We start from the raw sequence: 21,786 nt of genomic DNA on the forward strand, positions 1-21,786 counted from the left end.
TATAAATAAACACCCAAATAAAGTACAAAAAAGCTTAATAAAATATATGATACACCAGCACACTCATACATAAGAAACAATATTGTGAGAAATAACAGATCAGTAAATAAAACTTCAATTTCAGAATAAACATCTTTGAGCATCCTAGAATCCAAAGCAAAAAAGGAAGCTAAATAAATTATAGTGTTCTAATTGTATAATGAGACAACATAAATCAGAGAAGCAAAATTTTACATAACATGATACTCTGAAAAGAATTGATTCAATTCGGTTCTCCATGGTTTTATTTTAAAAATTACTTTTACAACTTTCCTATAAAATACAATATGCGGCATAAAATGCACAAAACATATATGTAAAGAATAATAAATATAAAGCAAACATCCAATAGCCACTACCAAAGACAAGTAGAGCATCACAAGAACTCTGGAAGTCCCTTTGTTTTTTATCACACCTAATTCTCCCCCTAACTTCTCTTGTAAACTTCTTTGCTTTATACTTTTCATTCATCCACTAAAAAATAGATTTACCTGTTTTAAAACTTATATAAGTGGAATCATCTTTAATATATTCTATCTTAAATGTATTTCTTTTTACTTTACATACAGTAAAATTCACTCTTTGAATTAATTTCACCTTGATCAGATTTTGCTTATGTATTTTGTTCTCTTTTTTTTTTTTAAGATACTATTTATTTATTTGACAGAGAGAGAGAGACAGCCAGCGAAAGAGGGAACACAAGCAGGGGGAGTGGGAGAGGAAGAAGCAGGCTCCCAGTGGAGGAGCCCGATGTGGGGCTCGATCCCAGAACACTGGGATCACTCCCTGAGCAGAAGGCAGACGCTTAATGACTGAGCCACCCAGGCACCCCTGCTTATGTATTTTGAAGCTCTGTTGTTGGGTACCTCCTACCTTTGGAATTGTTATATCTTCCGCAAGAAATGACTCCTTTTGGGAAAAAAAAAAGAAATGACCACTTTTGAATCATGTGATGTCCTTCTCTCTGGTAATGTTCCTCACTCTGAAGTCTATTTTGTCTAATATTAATGTAGCTACTCCAACTTTCTTTGGTTTAATGTTTGAATAGTACGCATTTTACTTTTTAAATTATTTTTTAGATTTTAATTTACTATTAGTCTATCTTTTTTTTTAAAGTAGAAAGCATATTGTTTGGTCTTCCTTTTATTTCTAATTTATCATCCCAGTCTCTTGGTTTCTTTAGATCATTTATATTGAATCTAATTTCTTATATGGTTAGATTAAAATTACCATTTTGCTAATCACATTCTATTTATTCTATCTAATCAGTTCTTTTTCTGCGCCTTTTGTGTTAGTTTTATGAATCCATTTTAACTTCATTTCCCTATTATTTATATCTTTTTAAAATATTTTAAATTGGTTGTTCTAGGATTAAAAACATTTAATCAAAGTCTAACTTCAAATAATATCACTACTTGATGTGTCGTGAAAGTGATTTACACCGGTATATCCCCAATTCCTCACTCTCATCCTTTGGGTGATTTTTTTTTTCATAAATTCTACTTTTACTTATGCCATCAACAAAAAAAAAATTGCTACCACACATATTTCTTTTATTCCATTCCCAATGCTTTTCATTTCTTTGGTGGATCCATGTGTCGGTCTGGTATCACACTACTTCTGCCTGAAAACATTAAACATTATTCATAGTGCAAGTCTACTTGGCAGTGAATTCCCTTGGTTTTGTTTTTATGGAAAGTATATATTTCTCCTTCATTCTTCTTCCTGCTTTATTGAGGTATGATTGACAATAATTATATATATTTAAGTTGTACAGTGAGTTTTTTGAAGTTACACAAGTTAATGATGCCTTAATATATGTACACATTGTGAGGGAATGTGTACCACATCAAGTTGATTAACACATTTATCGCCTTTCACAATTACACTTTTTGTGTACTGAGAACACTTTGGATCTATTCTCTTGGTATGTTTCAAGTATGCAATACAATACTATTAATTATAGTCACCATGCTATATATTAAAGCCCCAGAACTTATTCATGTTACCAACATCTCCTCATTCCACCACCACCCCCATCCTTGGCCACCAGCACCTGGCAGTCACCATTTTACTGTCTGGTTTGATGAATTCAACTTTTTTAGATTCCACATGTAAGTGAAATCACACAATATTTCTCTTTCTGTGTTTGGCTTATTTCACTTAGCATAATATCCTCCAGTTTTATTCATGTTGTCACAAATAGAATTTCCTTCTTTTTTATGGCTGAATGGTATTCCATAGTTTTGGCTATTTGGGTCTTTTGTGGTTTCATACACAGTTTAAGGTTGTTTTATCTACTTCTGTGAAAAACGCCATTGGAATTTTGATAGAGATTGCATTAGATCTATAGGTGACTTTTGGTAGTATGGACATTGTAATAATATTAATTCTCCTAATCCATGAACAAGGTATCTTTCCATTTATTTGTGTCTTCAAGTTCTTTCATCAATGTCCTACAGTTTTCAGTGTACAGATCTTTCACCTCCTTGATTCAATTTATTCCTGAGTACTTTTACTGTTTGATGCTTGGCAGCAGGAGTGTTCCCAGCCTGTGACTGAATTAAAGGGCCATATCAGGATCTACAGTTGGACCAAGCTCAGAGGGCCTGCCTCAGGGACATGGACAGATGTGTCTACCACCCGGTCCCTTGGCATACACAACTAGTGCCTAAAAGGAATCAGAACTGGGTCACAGGCCACTTCAAGGTCCACAGCCAGACTGAGGTTGGCAGGACTGCTACCTGTGGCACAGGCAAGTGTGACTCCTACTGGGTCCTGGTGGATAGATGGTGTTGGTGGGGAGACCAAGACCAAATATGGTTTAGCCAAGTCTACAAGGAGACTGGGGCTGTTTCTGAATCTGTACCCAGACACTAGATCAGTGAATCTGCCACCTGGGCATGGGTCTACCTACTCAAAATGGCCCTCATTGATCATGGGTTACACTGGGATTTTCACAATCTCTTAGCTAGATCCCAAAGCTCCCACAAAGGCACTTGTGTCCATGGATGGCTGCCAAATTATTGTTACTGAGGGGGGATACGAGGCCAGCATTACCAAAGCCAAAAAACACGCTACAAGGAGCACCTGGGTGGCTCAGTCAGATGAGTGTCCAACTCTTGGTTTTGGCTCAGGCATATCTCAGGGTCTTGGGATAGAGCTTTGTTCTGGGGTCTGCGTTCAGTGTGGAGTCTGTTTGTCCTTCTCCTTTCCCCTCTGTCCCTCCTCTCCTCTCTTCCTCACCCTCTAAAATAAGTAAAATCTTTAAAAAAAAGACACTACATGAAAAGAAAACTACTGCCAATATCCCTGATGAATATACATGCAAACATTTTCAACAAAATATTAGGAACCGAATTCAACAACACATTAAAAGGATCATATGTCATGTTCAAGTGGGAATCACCGTTGGGATACAAGAATAGTTTAACATAAGTAAATCAATATATGTGAGACACTATATTTAAAAAATGAGGGATAAAAACCATATGATAATCTCAGTAGATGTAGAAAAAGCATTTGGCAAAATACAACATCCTTTCATGATTTAAAAAAAAATCTTAAAAATGTGAGTGGTGAAGAAAAATACCTCAACATAATAAAAGCCATATATGACATGCCCACAGCAAACATCATACTCAATGGTAAAAGGTCAAAAGCTTTTCTGCTAAAGTCAGAAACAAGGTCAGGGTGTTCATTCTTACCATTTCTTTTTTTTTCTTTTTTCTTTTTTTAAAAGATTTTATTTATTTATTTGACAGAGACAGCCAGCGAGAGAGGGAACACAAGCAGGGGGAGTGGGAGAGGAAGAAGCAGGCTCCCAGTGGAGGAGACCAAAGTGGGGCTTGATCCCAGAACACTGGGATCACGCTCTGAGCTGAAGGCAGATGCTTAATGACTGTGCCACCCAGGAGCCCCCATGCTTACCATTTCTATTCAACATAGTACTGGAAGTCCTAGCCAGAGCAATCAGTTAAAAAAATAAATAAAAGGCATCAAATCAGGAAAAAAAAGGTAAATTGCTTCTGCAGATGACATATTCAATAAATGTCAATAAATCGTGCTGGGAAAACTGGACAGCTACATGCAAAAGAATGAAACTTGACCACTCTCTCACACCACACACAAAGATAAACTCTAAATGGATGAAAGACCTAAATGTGATACAGGAATCCATCAAAATCCTGGAGGAGAGCATAGGCAGCAACCTCTACGACATCAGCCACAGCAACCTTTTTCATGACACATCTCCAAGGGCAAGAGAAACAAAAGAAAAAATGAACTTGTGGGACTTCATCAAGATAAAAAGCTTCTGAACAGCCAAGGAAACAGTCAGAAAAACTAAGAGGCAGCCCACGGAATGGGAGAAGATATTTGCAAATGACACTACAGATAAAGGACTGGTATCCAAGATCTACAAAGAACTTCTCAAACTCAATATGTGAGAAACAAATAAACAAATCATAAAATGGGCAGAAGATATGAACAGACACTTTTCCAATGAAGACATACAAATGGCTAACAGACACATGAAAAAATGTTCAAAATCATTAGCCATCAGGGAAATTCAAATCAAAACCACACTGAGATACCACCTTACGCCAGTTAGAATGGCAAAGATAGACAAGGCAAGAAAAAACAATTGCTGGAGAGGATGTGGAGAAAGGGGATCCCTCCTACATTGTTGGTGGGAATGCAAGTTGGTACAGCCACTCTGGAAAACAGTGTGGAGGTCCCTTAAAAAGTTAAAAATTGAACTACCCTATGACCCAGCCATTGCACTACTGGGTGTTTACCCCAAAGATACAGACGTAGTAAAGAGAAGGGCCATATGCACCCCAATGTTCATAGCTGCATTGTCCACAATAGCCAAATCATGGAAGGAGCCGAGATGCCCTTCAACAGATGACTGGATTAAGAAGCTGTGGTCCATATATACAATGGAATATTACTCAGCTATCAGAAAGAACGAATTCTCAACATTTGCTCCAACATGGACGTCACTGGAGGAGATAATGCTAAGTGAAATAAGTCAAGTAGAGAAAGACAATTATCATATGGTTTCTCTCATCTATGGAACATAANGGAATTAGGAAGAGCGGTAGGAGAAGAAAGGGATAAAGAGAGGGGGGGTAATCAGAAGGGGGAATGAAACATGAGAGACTATGGACTATGAGAAACAAACTGAAGACTTCAGAGGGGAGGGGGTGGGGGAAGGGGATAGACTGGTGATGGGTAGTAAGGAGGGCACGTATTGCATGGTGCACTGGGTGTTATACGCAACTAATGAAGCATCAAACTTTACATCGGAATCTGGGGATGTACTGTATGGTGATTAACATAATATAATAAAAATCATTAAAAAAATAAAGAAAAAGAAAAAGAAAAGTATGAAATTAAAAAAAAAAGAAGGGGAATGAAGCATGAGAGACTATGGACTCTGAGAAACAAACTGAGGGCTTCAGAGGGGATGTGGTGGGGAATGGTATAGACTGGTGATGGGTAGTAAGGAGGGCACGTATTGCATGGTGCACTGGGTGTTATACACAACTAATGAATCATCAAACTTTACATCAAAAACCAGGGATTTACTGCATGGTGACTAACATAATATAATAAAAAATATTATTAAAAAAGTTTACTTTGAGGTATGTATTATACTCTTCCAGAAAGGAGAGCAGTGGGTGGAAAGGGTGGAAGGGGAGTTGAAGAAGAAGAAGAACCAGTATATTTAAAGGCATGGAGGCATGGGTATTATGTGGCATTGTCAGATAATAAATAGATATTGGTGGATCACGGGGTGCAAGAAAGGATGTAATAAAATGAGATAGGAAATGAGGTTGGAAAGGCCCAGACTCCAGATGGGTCTGAATGCTTTATTATGAGGTTGTATTCATCTGGAGGCAAAAGAGGAATCATGAAACCATTAATACTATGACTGGGTTTATTCTGAGAGCAGATAAATTTTTGTTGGAGCAGCAGAAACACTTAAAGGAGAGAATCTTGATGAGGCTTTGTGGTAGATTTAGTGATAACTGTTGAAAGGAGGGGAGTTAGAATGGAAAGAAGCAAATACATGGAAGATGTGTTACATTAGAAAGAAATTGTTAAACATACTTCAACCATTTGAAAAGTACTCAAAACCATATGATTGGCACTGTGCATTTAACTTCAAGATTTAACAATAAACAACTGCCATTTTATCAGACTTTCTTGAGTAGTAAATCATTACAAAAAAATCGAAATCACTCATGTTGTCAGATTCCTCCATTTTCCTCCACAGGGAAAACACTATTCTGAAGTTGTGGGATAGATATCCTTCTTATTCAAACTTTCATACTCTCACTACCTATATATTTGTTTATATTTAATAATATGTAATAATTATTGAGTGTTCCAGAATTTACAAAAATTATTTCAGTTTACATGTATGATTTTACAATTTGATTTTTTTCAGTCAACATTATATTTTTTTGGGATTTTTCCATGGTGATAAATATATATCTTGTTCATTACTTCTCAAATAAGTCAACCCATTGTATTAATTTACAAAAATTTACTTATATATGACCTCTATGGACATACAGGTTATTCCTGTTACCAACTAGCATTAAAGATAATTAACTAGCTTTGGTGACATGTATTTTCTCAATTTTCAGTTCTGTAAGACACTATTTTCTCCATTTTGCAGATGGGAAAAGGACCCAGAGATGAAATGTATGTTACTCAAGGTCACCAAGTTACTAGGTGACAGAATATGAAATATGGTTTTTCATATACTGAAGACTATACTCATTTCATTATTCCATTATAGCTTCTTTAAAAAATATAGAATGATTGCTATAAGATGTAAGAGTTAAAAGAGATGAACTCAAAGAACAATGCAATCATAAATAGAGCCTATATTTAATATGAAGTCCTAGATAAAGTCTGGAGTCCCTGCATCCACACTGAGATTGATGATCAACCTCAGTACACTTGGACTCAAATGGGAAACTCAAGCCTTTTACTGAAGACCTGTTATGTTCTCCAGCATTATCCTAGGCACTGCGGACGTTATGGAGACATATTATAGATAGAGTAGTCCTATAATTCATTTGGGGAGTTAAAATGAATTTCTAGAAACTGAAAACTACTCAGGCTGACGGAGTCAAGAATGATTTCACGAAGGAGGTAGAACTTGAGTGCAGGCAACATTATGGCAGCTTCTAGGTGGTTAGCTCATGCTGGACCCTCTTCAGCGGTCTCAGTCCCTCCAGGGAGGAAAATATTGAGCAGAACAGATTAAAATATCGTTTTATATTAGTTCATCCAAAAAACCATCTGTTCTAAATGAAAGCATTTGCCTGAACAATTAGAATAAGAACAAATGCTTTTGAGAATGCCCAAGTTATCCAGGACACTGAAGTACATTAATTTGTTGATGGACAGTTGTCAGGGATGATTAATCATAGAAGGCAAGACATCAGCTACCAGCATGTCGATAAAGGGCCGTCATCAGCTACAAGGGGCTCATCTTTCCTCCAACAATTTTCTACCATCACCCTGCCACATGTTTTTGTTCAGGCTGTATCCTCAGTAAGTCACAGATAAATGAAAGAAAGTAGGGAATTAGAAAGAGGACTGATCTTGGAGTCTGTAGACCTGGGTTCTAATACAAGCTCTAACACTAAGTAAATTTATGGTTTTGGTCAAGTTATTTAATATATTTGGGTATTTATTTTCTGATCTATAGTGACTAGAGATTTTCCTGAATTTCCTAAAGTTCATCAGTAGGTCCCAAAGTTGACCTCATTAATTTCAGTCTCTTTGACTTGATTGAAGACTTCCTTTTAGTTCTATTCCTACTTTTGGCTTTCCTTCAGGCAAAATTTTCACTTTCCTGAATTTCTGTCTTTCCTCACATCGTCAGTCTCTAACCCAAGCAAATATATTTTATTCACCCTTTCAGCAAATATTTATTTGTCCTTGTTATGTTTCTGGAATGATTCCAAATTTTTCTTTTCTTTCTTTCCTTTCCTCCTTTCTTTCTTTTCTTTCTTTCTTTCTTTCTTTCTTTCTTTCTTTCTTTCTTTCTTTCTTTCTTCTTTCTTTCGAGAGGGACGGGGGCAGCGGGGTGGAGAGAGAGAGAAAATTAAGCAGGCTCCATGCCCAGTGTGGAGTCTGTTGCTGAGCTCTATCTCAGAATCCTGAGATCATGACCTGAGCCAAAATCAGGAGTCAGTTGCTTAACTGACTGAGCAACCAAGGTGCCCCATGGAGTGATTCTAAATTTTTGATACCCAGGGTTGAACAAGACAGATGTGGTCCACAACTTTATGGGGCTTAAGCCAAGTTGGGAATGATATATGGAACAAATAATAAATTACCTTTGTGGTAAGTGCTAATAAGAAATAGTGTTCTTTGAGAGCAGATCAACTGAACTTATGGAAGATTTAATTTCTACTACTAAGAGAATGTGACCACTATGTTAATAATTTTTTATTGAAATATATTTTATGATATGGAAGTTTGATGATCCCTATTGGTTAACCTATTTTGCCTTCTTATTCATTCACTAATTATGTCTTGTGTAGAGTGCTATTATGGGCAAGTGAAATAAAAAGAAGTAAAATTAACATTTACTGAATACTTAATATAGCCATATGACTAAGATACATTAATTACTAATTACAGTTTCATAAATAAATTAACTGAGGCTCGAGACTTTAAATAACTTGTCCAAGATCAACCTATCAGTGGTTGAACATTTGCATAAATTGTGGAAATCAAAATCCAAAACCCATATTTTTTCTACTAAGCTATGCTGTTTCTGTGATTCTTTTTTGGAGATTTTCATAATATCATTTCCACTATATTATGATACATTTCATTGTTTTGAGCTTTTCACATCAAGTGTTAAGTATCTTAAGGCAATGTTGCTCAATTTACTTGTGTTGAAGTTTAAGATTTTTACTTTTTTTCTTTTAAAAAATAATTATTTATATAAGTAATCTCTATACCCAATTTGGAGCTTGAACTCACAACCTCGAGATCAAGAGTTGTATGCTTTTCTGACTGAGCCAGCCAGGCACCCCTAAGCCTTTTGCTTCAATAGACTAATACTTTTGTAAATGCAAAATCAGAAACTTGGGCATCACTGTAATGTTAAATTTCTAGAGAGATTTCTAAACACTCACAAATTTTGTACCTAATATGATATGAACTGATAATGTGCCTGGACCTGCACCACTTTGCAGGCCACAATTTCCAGTGCTTCAGGGAGTCCAACTATGAATAAGTCATAATTCCTTCTTCCAAAAAGCTCATAGTTGAGTTGGTGAGTTAGGACTATACTCCATTATAAACAAGGGACAGTAAAAAAAAGTGGTAGTAATAATAAAGCAAGACTTTGTAGACACTGTAAATATTTAAGTAATATTAAAGATGAATATACTCTCAGAGGTGGGGACTGGGATGGAAGAAAAGAAGGGTCTGTCTTCCAGATAAAGGCTTATGGACTCAGAAGGGGTTGCAATAGTGATTAGTTCTACGTGACTGGGGCTCATGTTGACTATTGTTACACCTCAAGAGTAATCATGGCACCAAACCTGAGAGGAAGCAGAGAGTATCAAATGCAGAGACAACCTGGTGGTAAAAAGCAGCTCCACCTGACAGCCACCAATTTTTCTGGGTAATCACATTTGAGAGGCCATGAACATATCAGGTCAGTTCTAATTCTACAGTAGAAGCAGGCTTTCATAATTTTGACCTCTCTCCCAGTTTATTAACATAATTATCATAATTTACATTTTCTCCTATTGTCCTTCCTCAGGTAGCAGTGCCAACGAAGCCAATGGATGGAATGAATCACTCCGTGGTGTTAGAGTTTGTGTTCCTGGGACTCACCAACTCCTGGGAGATTCAACTTATCCTCTTTGTGTTCTCCTCCACGTTTTATGTGGCAAGCATGATGGGAAACTCCTTCATCATGCTCACTGTGACTTCTGACCCTCACCTGCACTCTCCCATATCCATTCTGTTGGCCACCCTCTCCTTCATTGACCTGGGAGTTTCTTCAGTCACTTCTCCCAAGATGATTTATGACCTTTTCAGAAAGTGTAAAGTCATCTCCTTTGGTGGCTGCATCACTCAAATCTTCTTATCCATGTCATTGGTGGTGTGGAGATGGTGCTGCTCATTGCCATGGCCTTTGACAGATATGTTGCCATATGTAAGCCTCTGCACTATCTGACCATCATGAGCCCAAGAACATGGATCTTCTTTTTAGTGGCTGCCTGGATGACTGGCCTTATGTACTCTGTGGTTCAATTGGCTTTTGTGGTAAACTTACCCTTCTGTGGTCCTAATGCATTGGACAGCTTTTACTGTTACCTTCCTCGGTTCATCAAGCTTGCCTGCACAGACACCTACCGACTAGAGTTTATGGTCGCAGCCAACAGTGGACTCATCTCTGTTGGCTCCTTCTTCATACTGATCATTTCCTATGTCATCATCATTCTCACTGTTCAGAAACACTCTTCAGCTGGTTCATCCAAGGCTCTGTCCACACTGTCAGCTCACATCACTGTGGTCTTCTTGTTCTTTGGTCCTTTGATATTTTTTTATACATGGCCAACTCCCACCATACACCTGGATAAGTTTCTGGCCATCTTTGATGCTGTTCTCACTCCTTTCCTGAATCTGATCATCTATACATTCAGGAATCAAGAAATGAAGGTGGCAATGAGGAGGGTATGCAGGCAGCTAGTAAATTACAGGATGATCTCTTAAGTGATGCCTGTACTGTGAAGAGCCCTTGTTGATTACTGATGTTCATTACTGATGGTCAAACTTAGAGAAATGCTCTTATTTGTCTTTTCTTGATTTGAATATATACACTGATACTGGGTCTAATTTGTCTTTCACTCAGGGGGCAGGGACATTCACTTTTGAAAAGAGAGAGTTACAAAGGAAGTATTTTTAAACCAATGATTATAGTAATCTCAAGACTAAATTCCTAAGGAGCATTATTTATATGAACTAATTTTAGAAATATAAGATGGCATACTTCTTTGAGGCCTTCAGAACATGAAGTATCTCCCAGTCTATGTTAATACAGTGTGACGTCATCTTTACTTGACTACATCTGCAAAGACTATTTCCAAACATGGTCACATTCACAGGTATTGGGGATTAGGATTTCAGCTCATCTATTTGGTAGACACAAAACAACCCGCAACAGTAGTGCAGGTAGTACAGGTTCTTAGAAAGGGAATGGTTATAGTATATCTATCTATTAATCAGAGTGAAACATATTTAAAATAAACCGAAGGAACTTCAGCTTTTTCATAGGCAATTAACCATATTTTAAAAATAACAGAGCATACAAAGTCAGCATAAGACACAAAAAGTTATTCTGGGGAGCTAAAGAATCTCTGCTAACTTGGATGATTACACAATGTAAAGAATAACATTTACTGCCTTTAGTCAAGAGGAGAATGAATATACCAAGGTAATTTGTCAGGTTATTGTAAATGAGAGGAAACCAAATTCTGGTTTTGCTTCAATATAGTATTTGGTCATAAAGCATTTCTGTTTTTAAAAATAAAGCAATTAAAGCTGGGCTTTGCAAACTGCCAAAATATTAACATATATCATTGTTTATTTTCAGTCTTATTATTTAAAAAACATATACACATATATGAAACCAAGGCAAGTAGAATTTACTTCCTGAATCTTCTACAGTTTTCTATCTACATTGGAGTTTGTCTTCCTCTTTCAGATTCTGGCATAACCAGACATTTTACCTCAGAATAAATCTGTCCGTTATCCCACTGAATAAACAAAACCAGATCCTATTACCTTGCAATTACCTCTCATAAGTCTTTTTTTTTTTAAAGATTTTATTCATTTATTTGACAATGAGAGAGACAGCCAGCGAGAGAGGGAACACAAGCAGGGGGAGTGGGAGAGGAAGAAGCAGGCTTCCAGCGGAGGAACCCGATGTGGGGCTCGATCCCAGTACTCTGGGATCATGCCCTGAGCCAAAGGTGGCTTAATGACTGAGCCACCCAGGCACCCCCACCTCTCATACAGTCTTAATCATCCATTTTATGACTTTAACCAAAGCAACTTAACCTTTGTTTCACAGACAGCACTCTATTAAAAAAAAAAAAAACCCAGAATCTGATAGTAGTAGTTTAAGTGAGAAAAACTGGCTTTAATTGAGAATTGTTACAATAGGGGAAAAGGAACCTCAGTATAGAATCGGGCTTCATATCCAATACAGCAGAACAAGTGTGGATTTATAGCCAGAGCAGATGGGAGGTGGTTGGTGGATAGAAATTACTAAGGGGAGACTTCTGGCTAAACCGACCTAATAGGATCCTTGCTAAACGCAGGCCAGAGTGATCAGATATTGAAAGTAGGTGTTTAAGAATCAGATATCAAAGGCGAGGGGTTTTCTTGAAACTGACTTAATAGGATTCTAGTTATAATCAGTCTATGCAAGCCCAGCAAGGATGGGGGCTTAGTGGAGTTGAGGGCTAGTGGAAAAGAGAGCTCAGAGGAGCCTGACTAAAGTCTGGTCAGGAAGATGGATCTGTTCAGGCTGCACAGGCAGCCTCTGTCAGCTGGCCTTCTCTTTAGGTCTCAGATTGATTTATGGATGCCTGGGGCGGGCTCAGTGACCCTTTCTGGTTTTCTATCTGGACAAAATAGATTCTCTGCTGTGAGGAGCTTGATGAAATCAAGACTCAGCTAAAACTAGCTGTTCCTTTGGCTTTCCCACCCCTGTAGGACGCAGGTTCTGTCTGGTCAAGAAAAATCTCGAGTAAACTAGCTAAGCTGTTGCAAAATGAAGGAATGGATTTATTGAAACAAAATTGTAGCTTCTTTTTTTGTCCTTTTGAAGGGTCATAATATGTAATTATTTTAACAGAGGAAGTCAAGTCAGATGGCTAATAATTCCAGTGTGATTATTCATTGGTACTTGGTCCGGTGGCACTTTCAGGGGGCAATGTTAATTTAATAACTATTACATTTTGCTTCTTAGAAGTTTATTTCCTTTACTAGTTGGGGCACAGCTGTGGGGCATTCTGAGGTGATGCTCATTTGGCACACACTGGTTTATGCTGTTGTTGGCTATCCTGGCTTTTCAAACCCTGGCGTATGGGTTTGACTCTATCCATTTGGAGTGGTTTTGGGGCCCCAAATCCTTAGCTCCTGGTGGTTTGTCCCTCACAGCAGACAAAGCCTCACATTGCCTTCAGTTTTGTCCCTTTATTTCTTTTGAAGGACCTATTTTTCATGGTACTTGTCCTGCCTGTTTTCATAGTGTTCAAATCTGTATTTTTGTATGTAGAGGGAATTAATTTTCTCAACACTAATCGCTAATAAATACTGTTTAAATTGTCACGACGGAGTTCTTGTTTAATAAATGGACATGTATAAGTGGAAAAAAAAAGACGAATCTGTTAACTTAAAGGTGGGTAATTAAGAATTGCCTTTCATATATTATTATGTTAATAGACTAAGAAGGCTCAGGAATGTTTAAAATATATTCCTCTGTTGTCACAAACATCCTAATTACACCTTCCTAATGGCATTAAACATTGTTATTATTATTTAACAAAATTTTTATTTAAATTCAATTTAGTTAACATATAGTGTATTATTAGTTTCAGGAGTGGAATTTAGTGATTCATCAGTTGCATATAACACCCAGTGCTCATTACATCAAGAGCTCTCCTTAATGCCCATCACCCAGTTACCCCATTCCCCCAGTCACCTCCCCTCCAGCAACCCTCAGTTTGTTTCCTATAATTAAGAGTCTCTTGTTCTTGGAGTAGTAAAGTGAACAAATTTATTAACATGATCCAAAGATACACCCTATAAAGGTATGAGTAAAGTGATACACACGCACACACACACACAATGTTTCAATAATCGATCTCATTTAAAAATTATCCAGTGAATATCTACTAATTACTTTATTAACACTAAATCAAAATCTTAAAACAAGTCAGGATCTTAGAAATTATATTTCAGTAGACTCACTATAAAACTGAATTGTATTTCCAAATGACTGAACACCTGATTTTACATTTTTCATATTTTTAAATTTCCTTTATACTCCATTCTGATAAAATCACAAACAGACCTATAGCTATTTTATAAAATGTGCTATCAAACCAGTCTGTGTTCAAACTTTTATTTTGATTATTTGTATTTGGATTCTCACATAAAAATGTTCTGAGCCATAGAAAAACATCCTGAGCCATAATTTCTATGAGATTTTTTTTTCTGAAAAACGTCAGATATGTAAAACAGTAGAAATCTGGCTTCATACTTTTGAAACTTGGGGAATAGGAGATTTAAGTCAGCACTTATTAATCTCCACAAGGCAAGACTAACAGAACTCCTTTAGGAGGGTTTATATTTATTAATATATCCTAGAAGTAGGAAAATATTTCATATTCATAGAATGAGAGGAAAAGATTCCTCAATTACAGAAACACAGTCACACATAAAATTACTAGGTCAGTTCTAGAATTTCAGCTACTGATCAAGACTTGGGTTTACCAAAAAATTAAAAGTATAGATTGATCGATACACAAAATCTCACACTAGATCTCTAAAGAAACTTTTATTCTGTTTCCAATGGAAACAAGACAAATTCTTTTTTTTTTAATTTTTATTTTTAATTTTTAATGCTTTTTTATTATATTATGTTAGTCACCATACAGTACATCCCCGGCTTCCGATGTAAAGCTTGATGACAAATTCTACATCCAATGGAAATAAGACAAACTAAAAAAATGGAGACATTAAAAAAAAAGTCACCCAACAAACCAAATTTTATCTTTCATCTCTCATTTGGTAGAGAATAGGTCCTTACCATCCCAATAGAGATTACCAAACAATCAGATCATGAAACCAAATTCATATTCTCTGTTGCAACCAATGAGAAATAATCTATCAGTCCTGTGCAAACCAGGATTGGAACCAAACTTGGCCAAGAACTAAAAACAAACAAAAAACTATCAAACCAGAAAAACAACACAAAGATCAGAGTGTCAGTGGAAGTAATGTTTTACTGCTGGTTGGGATTCATTATGTGAACCAAGAAGAGACATGCTTGGCTTAAATATCCTATGAGGGGCATTCCTCAGGAAACAGTTGATTGCCTCCAGAAAGTGAGTCCACTTGGATATATTGATGGGACCTTCAGAGCAGTCAAAGAACAATTTTCAAAAAGTTAATAATATAACTCATATAAAGTGAATATTGTCAATTCTTATATAACATACTAATGAGGGAACCAACAGGGTGGTAAACTGGTTCCAATCAGGTTTTGATAGAATCTATTTCTAAGACAGACTGGATCTCACTGTAAATGATCCTTAAGATCTTGATTTTATCAATTCCATGATTCTGACTAATGCCCATGTTTTTTAAATGGGCTGAGGCACAGTGACCACTTCAGATCTTTTAAGAGACAAACCCAAGGGAAAAAGCTAGAGTCAGATTATCCCTTATTTACAAAACATTTTTAAATTAGATTTTCTTCATTTATTCCATTTTAATATGGCATTTTCTCTTGGTGGGACCCTAACTGATACAAGCATTCAATATATAAGACATAGAAACAGTTCATATTTTAAGATATTTTAAAAAATTAAAATAAAAAAAGTATGAATAATGCTGAGCTTCACTTTTAATTAGGGAAATTCAAATTAATTAAATTCTCTAGGCTGAAAGCCCATACAGAGTGTGGGACAAATGTAGACATTTCCTCAGCTTTGTGGCATAAAGATACCAGTCTCAAAATCTGGAAACAAGGTCCAAGTGATATGGCAGTTAGAATGTAGGTTTATTGGCTAAGATGTTGACACTTTTTTCCTGGGTTTATAAAGGATCCAAGCCCTATCATGGTAACACCTAGGGCTCCTCTGATCAGGTAGTTCCACTGCTTATGGGTCATGAGTCCACCAACACAGTAGAAAGGAAGGCATAAATAAGCTCTGTCCATTGCTAATGTAATTATCCTTTGTCCTAACTGATAAGTCTCTCATATGACTACAAATCTGAATGTATTCTTTCTGTTCATTAATTAAACAGTTGTGGTCATGGGGCTTCCATGTGGTCCAATATATATAAATATATATAAATCACACACACATATGGATACACACATGTATACATAAGCATCCATATGTGCATATACATATATATAATTATATAAATTATATATATATATATAATTTTTATATTTTTTTCCAGAGAGGGAGGAGAGCAGGGGAGGGGCAGATGGAGAGGGAGAAAGACAAGCTTAAGCAGGCTCCACGCCCAATGCAGAGTCAGATGCGGGGCTCAATCTCACAACCCTGAGATCATGACCCGAGCTGAAATCAAGGGTTGGATGCTTATCCAACTGAGTCACCCAGGCACCCCAAGGAATAGATATATATTTCACAAGGGATTTGCCTTGCTAGTCCGTTCTCATGGATTCATCCTCTGTCAATTTAGCTAAATCAGAACTATGTGTCCAGAATTCCCTTCCATGCATGTTTCCATGTTAGAGTTTGCCACAAGAAAAGTTTATGTGAGATTTGAAGGATGGAAGTGAAGCAGTAGACATCTTTGGTCTGAAGGACAGTATAGGGCAAGTACCATTATAGCTCATACCTGTGGCTGGCTCACCTTGCTGATATGGGACAATGGCTTGGGCTTGTAGCTCCTTTAGCTCCTACTGGATCTCCATCTTCAGTTCCTCTAAGTCCTGGGCCAGGTGCAAGTGCAGCTTTATAATGAAGGGCATCAGTTTATTCAGTAGGCCACCTGCATCATCAAAATTAGAAGCAGTGGGAGACACAGTTCAAGTCTGTTATTGGTCATCTTCACTTCCTGTCCATTTCCCTTGCAGAGTGCTGGGCTTCAGGCCCAGCATGACATTCAGTGGTAACATACTTACCTACACTGCTTAATGAATTCCACATTGCATAAAGTCTAATCCCTATGAGAAATTCCTTCTTTTAAATCACTCATAGTAGTTCTACTTCTCTGATCAAACTCTTGAGTGGTACATCCTCAATGTATCTGCCAGCCCAGTCATTTGCAGATTTATAGAATGTCTTAGCATTACTCTGATATGTACACAATCTTACCAGGGGATACGTTTTATAGCAAATGAAGTACACTCACACACATGTGGAACTCATTAGTCTACCTCCATGCTCCATCAGTGATAGATTAGTGGAATGACCTGCTGAGTGCAGTTACAGTGCTCGTTGGGGCACTACTCCTTGGAACGATAACATCCTACACTGCAAGATGTATTATAGGCCTGTGATAAGTTATGGAAGCAATTGTGTTATTTTCACAGCTCCTATTGGTTCACCTTCTTCTGCACCTACAGATTTTACTTGTGGTCTTAGAAACCATTCCTTCCTCACCTTCTGTACCCCCAGAAATGATAAAAGGTCACTTTTCTTGCCAGCCCTAGGTGACTTTACAGTCTTTTGTTGGCTCCTATAAACAACAAAAGTTGGCTTTGTTGGCTGCCTAAACTCCTGTATATGATGTCTGTAGTCAACTCTCTTCAATCACCCATTTGAATGTGACATCTCTTCCTGTCTGGACTTTGATCAATACCTTGAAATATCTATAAAAATATCTAAAAAAAAGAAATTAACTTAAGTCATATGTATTTACAAAGGGAAATAGATATAAATGTAGAGCATAAAAAAGTTCTGGAAGAATACATACCACATGTCATTTACCCTAGAGAAGAGGGCAGGGGTCTTGAATTAAGGGTTATGAACAAAAGGCTTTGTCTGTGGTGTTCTAACTTTTAAAATGAGAATAGACTCATGTGCTTTCTATACAATTAAAACTTGTTTAAAATTAAAAATATTAGTTGATAATTTTTCTTCTATCAAGTCATTCTGTGAGATTTTGAGTTTTCAATGTATCATTTATTTTAAAAATTAAGATTTTATTAACTAATATACAATTTTTTCCCAACTAAAATCAAATAGATGATTACATGGTTTGCAATTGTTCTGCTTCAGACTACTCTAGGGCTTAAGGATAATGTATCGTGCAGCTGACTGATTATAGGCGTATTTCATAAAGCATATGCTATCTGTCATCACAGGTGAAGAAAAGGGATATGAATGGCTTTTGGGGAGACGCTGAGAGACATTAATATTTGAGCTTTGATCTAATTTTATCCTTTATATTTTAGTTTTATTTTAGTTTTATTCAGTTTAACAATACTTACGAGTATTTACTAAGTGCCAGAAAGTGTGCAAGGCACTGGAGATAAAGAGAAAAATAAGGAAGTATCCCTGCCATTGAGGAACCTCTTTTCTGTGAGATACAGAGAAATAGTTTCCATGTTATGAGTTAAGTATAGTGATAAAGGGATGCACAAAGGGGGCACTTGGGTGGCTCAGTGGGTTGAGCGTCCGACTCTTGATTTTGGCTCAGGTCACGATCTCGGGGTTGTCAGCTTGAGCCCCACATGGACTCTGTGCTGGAACCTGCTTGGAATTCTCTCTCTCCCTCTCTCCCACTACCCCTGCCCCCCTCCCTCTCTAAATAAAAGAAAGAAAGAAAGAAAAAGGGATGCACAAGATTCTATGGGAGTACAAACAGAAGCATAGGGTAGAGCAGTGGTTTTCCACAGTAGCTGTGGCTTAGAATGACCTGATGTACTCTCAAAAAATACTTAGACTCTTGGACCATCTCTCAAAGATTCTGATTTAATTGGTCTGGGGTGGGCACAATATTTTTAAAAAGCTCTCTGTCTCTTCACCTACTACTCTCCACCCTGTATGTAATGTTCCATTAGTACTAAATGACTATAGTTTCTCAAACATGCCAAACATGCCATGACACATGCTGCATTTCTACTGGAATTCTTCCTGGAATGTCTTCCCAGGCACCCTAAACTCTCACCTCCCATTCATTCCTCTCTCAAACTCTTTAAGTCTCTACTCAAATGCTACTTTCCCTTGGAAGTCTGCTCAGATTTCTCCAGGTAGATTTAGGGCTTCTTTCTTCTATGTTACTACCCACTGCATAGAACATGAATTATAGTATTGCTGTTATCCAGATTGGATTAAATTGCTTTGTTTGCATGTGTGTGTCTTTTCTTTGGGCTCCAAACTCCTTGACTAGGAACTAGCACATGGGTAATAGTCAAAAAATAGGTTGAATGAATAAACTCCATGTTTAGATCCTGGCTTTTAAGAGACTTACAATCTAATGGACTACCCCCCCACCAAATGGCTTTAGGAGATTTTGGAGATTGTACTTTGCATGCCATTTTTTGGTAGAACATCATCATTTTTTTAGATATGTTCCTCCCTTCCTCCTGCAATATTTTAAAGTATTTCAAACATACTGCAAAGATGAAAAAAATTTATGGTGAATACCTGCCTACCCACCACTTAGGTTCTACCACTAACATTTTACTCACTGGAGAAGACATTCTTTTCAATAAATACTGCTGGATAGTTGGATATCCACATGCAAAACAATGAAACTTGGCCTCTATCTTACACCATTCACAGAAATTAACTTGAAATGGATTTAAATAAATCACTGATTTTATTTTCATGCACATTTTCTTTCTGGGTTGCTTGGATCGGTACCTGAAAATGCCAAAAATATATGGAATCATCAATATATGCTGGGGATCAATACTGAGAGGCTTCTGGAAAAGGAAATCTTTGAGCAGGTTTTGAAGGGTAAAGGCATGGCTCTGTCCTGCTTCCAGGACTTGTCTGCCATTCGTTCTGGTAGAAGCATTCTCCATGCCACTCTGTCCCCCATGCTTGCTCCTTCCTCACCCATTAGATCTTCGCTAACTTGACCACCAACATGAACAATGGTCCACTCTGTTATTCTCTCCAGTGTCATTTTTTTTAAAATGTGAAAGTGTTTCAAGTGAATTCTTCTCTCTATTGAGCAATTTCCTTGTCCAATTCTTCTTTCTAATGTACCTCATTGAGGCTCATTATATTTGGACAGGACCGGATGTTCCAAATTTATTTGGCTTTTTATACTATCAAAACTCCCATTTGCTTAAATACCTAAATCTGAGTTAGCTGCTACTCCCAAAAAGTGATCAGAAAAAATAATTTACATGGGATGTGAAAGACTTGCCATTTAAATAAATTTTCCTAGGCACCATTCCTTGTGTTAGCAAGGCACTTGGCAACTCAGTTACCATCATATGTAACTACAGTAATAGTGGCCAAAAGGATGTTATTTGATTTTTGTGAAATGCTCAGGTAATATTTGACTACCAAATTTTATATACTTTTTCCATAGAGGGTATTAATGTAATAGTATTAATTTGAATTCTATCACTTTTTTTCTTTAGGTATCAGGAACATGAACCTACCAAATGAGCGAAAGGATGGGGCCAATCACCCCGGGGTATCTGAGTTTGTGTTCCTGGGACTCTCCAATTCCTGGGAGATCCAGCTCCTTCTTTTTTGCCTTTCTTATCTTTTATATATGTCTAGGACGATGGGAAACCTTTTAGTAGGGGTCACTGTGACTTCTGACCCTTATACCACCCCCCCAGTCCTGCGTATTTTCTGTTAACCAATTTCTCCACCATTGACCTGATATTTTGCTCCACTGCAGCAGCCAAGATGCTTTGTGATCTTTTCAGAAAGCAGAAAGTCCTCTCCTTTGGGGGCTATCTAGCTCAGATCTTCTTTTGCTATGCTGTTGGAGGCAATGAGATAGTACTATCATTGCCATGGCCTTTGACAGATATTTGGCATATGGAAACCTCTCTACTTCCTGACCATCATGAGTCCATGAATATGCATTTTGATTTTAGTGGTTGTCTGGACCATTGGTCTCATTCACATATTGGCTTTTGTGGTACCCCCTCTGTAGCTCTAATGTATTATTAGGTAGCTTTTACTGTGACATACCTTGGCTAATCAAATTTGCCGGTGCAGATACTTATAAACTGGTGTTCACGGTCACTGCTAATAGTGGGTTCATTTCCTTGGTTGCTTTCTTCTTGCTCATCCTCTCCTATACCTTCATCCTAGCCACTCTTCAGGAACACTCCTCAGGTAGTTCATCCAAGGCTCCTTTTACTCTGTCAGCTCATATTATTGGTTATTTTATTCTTTGATCCACTGAATTTTTTCCACATGTGGCCCTCTCCTTCAACACATCTGGATAAATTTATAGCCAGATTTGATGCAGTTTTAACTCCTTTTCTAAATCCAGTCATGTATACACCTATAGAGGAAGAGAGAGATGAAGACGGCAAAGAGGAGAGTGTTCAGTCAGCTTACGGGTTTTAGAAAAAAATCACTAAATGGCTTTATTGAAACACAACATTTCCAACTGACGATTGATTTTCTCTTCCTAAAAGCCAATCCTCTAGAAGAAGGGACCACCTTTCTGTGTCTTATTTTGTTCTTTTGTTTAGAACATATTTCTCTTATCATTTCTCTTGGCTCTCTGTGTTGGTTTCTATGCATTAAATAAAACATCTACCTCTTCCAGTTTTGAAGGAGGGGCCTCATGTAGGAGAGAAAACTTACTGTTCAACCCCACCCTAACTCTTACTGTTGTTTCTAAACCTTTGTGATTGTCCAAGCAATCCATTATATATATAATATATATATATATAATATACACGTATATATATATATATATATATTTAAGTATTGGCATGCAGGATATTTTATAGGGATCACTAGCGGTGGCAGA

General features: G+C 37.1%; 2 pseudogenes; both read left to right on the forward strand.

Annotated features, from left to right (window-relative positions):
* The first annotated feature begins 9,877 nt into the window (after positions 1-9,877).
* LOC105235265 lies at positions 9,878-10,815 on the forward strand (annotated as a pseudogene).
* A 5,930-nt stretch (positions 10,816-16,745) lies between these two features.
* Positions 16,746-21,786, forward strand: part of LOC117799242 — an 11,716-nt pseudogene continuing 6,675 nt past the window's right edge.

The sequence above is a fragment of the Ailuropoda melanoleuca genome, unplaced genomic scaffold (assembly GCF_002007445.2).
Source record: "Ailuropoda melanoleuca isolate Jingjing unplaced genomic scaffold, ASM200744v2 unplaced-scaffold4572, whole genome shotgun sequence".
Classification (NCBI taxonomy): domain Eukaryota; kingdom Metazoa; phylum Chordata; class Mammalia; order Carnivora; family Ursidae; genus Ailuropoda; species Ailuropoda melanoleuca.